The sequence below is a fragment of the Mesitornis unicolor genome, unplaced genomic scaffold (genome assembly GCF_000695765.1).
Source record: "Mesitornis unicolor isolate BGI_N332 unplaced genomic scaffold, ASM69576v1 scaffold36323, whole genome shotgun sequence".
NCBI classification, from domain to species: Eukaryota; Metazoa; Chordata; class Aves; order Mesitornithiformes; family Mesitornithidae; genus Mesitornis; species Mesitornis unicolor.
This window is the reverse complement of record NW_010174593.1, coordinates 5,560-10,535: the sequence shown is the minus strand read 5'-3', so window position 1 is coordinate 10,535 and position 4,976 is coordinate 5,560.

Here is a 4,976-nt window from a genome sequence, read left to right as displayed (position 1 = left end):
CTCCGCAGGGGCGGTGTCTGCAGGGCTCTGCCAAGAGCAGCTCTGGCAGAGCACAACCCGCGTTCCCCATCCCCTTGTGCTGCTGGAAGGGGAGGAAGTACAGAAGTTGGGATTAAAGTTGAGCCTGGGGAGAAGGGAAGGGTGGGGGAAGATAAGATTTAGTTTGTTTAGGTGTTTTTAAGATTTAGTTTTATTTCTCATAAATTTCTACTCTGTACTGGTAAGAAATTAAATCAGTTTTCCCAAGTAGAGTCTGTTTTGCCCATGATGGTAAATGCTGAGTGAACTCCCTGCCCTTATCTTGACCCACGAGCCTTTCGTGATATTTTCTTTCCCCTGTCCAGCTGAGGAGGGGGAGTGACAGAGCAGCTTTAGTGGGCACCTGGCATCCAGTCATGATCAACCCACCACAGCTGACTAAAATTCATTTCAAAAGAGAAATGAGGGAGGAAAAAAATTCCCCAATTTCCCCTGTTAAGTTTTAAAATCCCATTTCCTTTAGTGATCTGTAAATTTTGTTCCTTAATTTCACAGTCTGTAGCCAGCCACAGTGCTAAGCTCTGACTGTGTTACATAGCTTGTGTGACTGCCGTGATTACAATAAACTGGTAAAAATTGCAGTCCTCTCTCCTTTATTTCATGGGGATGCACTGAAAACCCAGAAGCTCCTGAGAATGACTCACAACTTAAAGTTTGTTTTACTGAACTGAACAAACCTTAGCAGTGTGGCCAAACAAATAAACGGGAAAGTTTAGGGCAGATCTGAATGTAAAGAGGACAAATTATGCAGGCTGTTCCAGGCTCCACTAGCAACATGGGGAAATACTAGCTGCAGGTTTTTTTGACCACAAAAGACACCATAGACTCAAGAGAGAATGAAGAAACATGGCATAGAAATTAAAGGGTGGGTGGGAGGTAAGGGGAGAACAGCAAGTATGAATTTCCCTAAGTAAAGCAGAAAATGTTCCTGTGGGGATCAACTCCAAAAAAATCTGCAGTGGTTAGGCTGCCAAACTTTAATAAATTGCAACTTGTGGTGTAAACAATTCTGTTAAAGGGCTTTGCACCAATGAGTGGACGCTATGAATAGTGGAAAGACTTAAAACTTTTTTTTCTTTTCAGAACTGCTCACTGAGTTTAGATGCTGCTGTGTCCAAGAACCAAGCTTCAGAAACGTAAGAGCCGTCATTCAGAGAGGCTGATAATCAACAGCTCTGATTGAAGATGATGGATGTCTTGATAAAGCAATTATCCCAAACACAGAACCTAACCTGGAAGGAGTTGCTTCTCCACTATCTTAGGTTTTGGGTAGCCATTTATAACAGCAGAGTAGGAATTGCTTTTGGTAGTGTTTTACAGACACATAGGGGATGCAAATACATGGAAATGAAGGGTTTGGGGAGCACAAACCCTGTAACACATATAACATTTCACAGAACTATTGCTTATCAAATTTGGACCAAGTTGGGTCCCTTTCTGTAGGAGGAGTCTTAATTTTGGGCTGTCCAGTCAGAAGCACCTTAGGGTTGCTTTTCAGAGGATTTAAATTTTGACTCAAATGTTCAGGATAATTTACGTGTTTTTTGACAAAAGAGCTGTCTCAGGAGCTTGCCAATGGCCAGTCATTAGAACTGTAATTCCCAATTTCTGCAGTTGAGCTAATACAACAGAGCAAGTTTAGAAAAACCCATTTTGGTATTTCTTTTTCCTTACCCAGAAGTTTTCTATGGTCTGGTTTGGTATACAGCTTCTAAATGTATTATATATGCACAACTTTGAAGGTAACAAACTGAAGTAGCCAGAGCAAGGAGCACAGAGAGGGATTTCATAATTGTCCTTACCTCTGAAGAGAATGTGATGTGTCACTGTGACAGCTATACACAGCCTGACACGCAGTTCTGCATAGCCTGTTGCTTGGTGCAAATCTTGAGGATTTCCTCTTCTCTGCCACCACCATCACCACTCACCACCCAATGGCTGTGCTGCCACAGCTGTCTGTAACTCTGTGCTGGGGATCGAACCAATGCTGGGATTAAAAGCCAGGGCTGTTTTTAGCAACACATTTTTTTAACCAATATCAGTTCATTTTTCCAGTTTACTGTGTGTCCTTACATACTGTTGTGCTGACACAGCTGCTGAAAATGTACCTTTTTTGGTGGCAAGACAGGATATGGGAATTCCTACTGTTTATGCTGGCTTGCCACCAAAAATGGAGGGGTGTATGTGAAACCATCCCCCCAGCTCCCCTGAAAGCTAGGCCAGTTACTGAAATCTTGGCAATTAAAAAGAGAGGTTATTTCTGAGTCTCGGGGAATGTCTGATACCTATAGTTAGTGTGCTGCTTCACTCTGTTGTTCTCATCTTGCTTGGAGAACAGAACATTTTCTTGACATGTTTGAAAAGTAACTTGAAGCACTGCAGTTATTCAGCTGTAAGTTGTATTTGATGTACGTCCAAAACTGTATTTTTCAAGTGAGTTTCAGTGAATGCAGTAATAGTAGAAATCTTTCAATGGGCTTCTTGTTTAGTGAAATAAAATGAACAGTTGTTTATCGCTGTGTAGAGTGCTTGGTATCCAGCCAATAATAACTTAGTAGTTAGTAAGAATTCTGCTAAAACATACATACCCATCTTGCTTTCTTTTCTTGAGTTCCTGCTTTCTTCCATGCAAGAAAGGTTTCCAGTGGTCTTAACGGCCACTTGCAAGGCAATTCCAGAAAGATATAAAACCTCATTCACCCTTTCCTCAGTTTTTCCTTGTATATCCTTGCTTTATTCCCTAGACCACCTTAGATAATGCCTTTTTTTAAGCTTGGATTTAAGGCTGTAAAAAGCTATGAAGCAATAGTGTAAGTACTTGTGTGATGAAGATTTTTTATGCGGTTTTTCCTCAGGCCTTTCCCCCTCATCCAACCAGTATATACATGATGAATGATCTCGCTTTGATCAAGCTTCTACATGCATTGCCACTGCAAGTTCTGCTTTGTATAGTTATGTTCAGGCATCTGGATTCCACATGCTAATTTCTTTAGTTTTTTATCTAGTGTGTTCCTTTGCATAAATGACAAACTGAAAGAAAACAGTAGAAAAAGACCTTGTATTGTATCTTAAAATATCATTCATGGAGATCTTGAGTTCTTAAAACTCCTTCAAAGTTCATGGAAGTTGCAGCTGCTCAGCATTGCTCAGGGTTAGATATTTGGTTTCCTGTTCTTCACATTAATACTTCTATTCAATCAAAAGCAGGTGCCATATTCTTATTTGTAAATGTATTTTTCTTACCTGGATAAGGAATTTGGGTTAAATTCATTAAAATAGTTATCTGTGACCATGACATACTAGTGGTGGGTAAAACAAGCTCGTCTTTCCAGCTGAAAGAAGGTTTGAATGGAATTCTGTGCATTATCATGCTAAACGATGGATTTGATGGGAAACAACAGGGCAAACTCTGATCTCAGTTATGCTGCTGTAAATCCAGTAATTCCATTTATTTTGGTGGAAATTTTTTTGTGTCTGTAACAGTTTAATTAAGAGCAGACTTTGGTGCTGAGATGATAATCCTGTTCTTGGACCAGGAGCAACATAAAGTCAGCACAGTTATACAGGTCTAAAAGAGTGCTAATGGGGAGTTAGTTACAAGGCAATTATTACTGCCAGGAATTCCTAATGCTTAAAGCAGGAGATAAGTCACTTCTTTCAAAATAGCTTCAACCCAGCCCTCAGTAGCGTTGAGAAGGCATGGGCATGGTGATTATACATTCCATTCTTGTGTGTGTATGGTCTGTAAGAGCTTGGGATTTGTACTGATGCAAACTTCAATCACATGAGGTTACTTTTTTTGAAAGGGTATTTATGTGCAGAATGATGCAGATAGATACTGAGTGCAGTAAAATCTGAGGTGCTTGACATCTCACTGGCTTTCGAATCTCAGTGCCCATGAGAATCCACAGTCAGAAGCAGTTTGTGCTCCTGGATGGGTTGTAACATGCCAAACTGAGCCACAGCTTTTCACTCCACAGCTCCTGAAGGAGCACAAAACATACTGCTTCTTTCTTTGGGTTTATGTTTTAAACAGCCTAGTTAATGGTTTTGCCAGGTTGAGCCATACATAGCTAATTACATCAGTGCTAATTTTCTATTTCTTTTGCCTCAGAGCATCACTATCAAGTGACTCAGACTCATATTGTCCTAACAGGATAATTAAATATTGGTGTCACTTGGTTGCTAAAATCCAGTTCATGATGATTAAGGCTGTATGTGGACAGCAGGACTTCGGAATGTGTCCTGGTGCCTGTCTCAGCCCAGTCACAACTTCAAGACCTGAGTGCCTACTACTCTCCTCCCTCCTTTTTGCCAGTGTCCTTTCTCCTGTGAAAGGAAATACACTCCATACATGTCCCTGATTGGGGCCACTGGGGAGCCCACAGCTGCGGGCACACAGTGATCCACGGTTACTGTACTTTTTAGCCATGAACCTTCCCCAGGGCAACACGGTTTCCTCATTTGCTTTAGCCATTACCAAAAAGCCTGTCATTTAATATGGTCTAATCTAATCTTACTGTATGTTAGGGAGTTTATATATGTGCATGTCAATAACCATTACATTAACAAGAGAGCTGTCCCTATGTATGGCCATGTTGCCTTAATAGAAACTGTTCTTTCATTTTCGGATGCTGTTGTGACAGCATTCTTGTTAAGCTGTTTGCTTTTGATAGCTAGAAAGATGCATCTCTGTCTGCTAAGTGGTCAGTTTAGTCCCTTCAGCATAATAACATATTCAAAGTAATGTGCTGTCATGCCCAAGACATATGTTAGAGAGCAGACTCTATGCTGTAACAACATTGACTGTTGAGATTTGAGAATGAAATAGCAGACCTTGTGATGGCCTTCAGGGAAAAGAAGAACACATCTGGTAGCCAGCTCATGAGCCGGCAGTTGAAGCACTCTGGAAGCAGACAGACACTGTTAGCATTAAC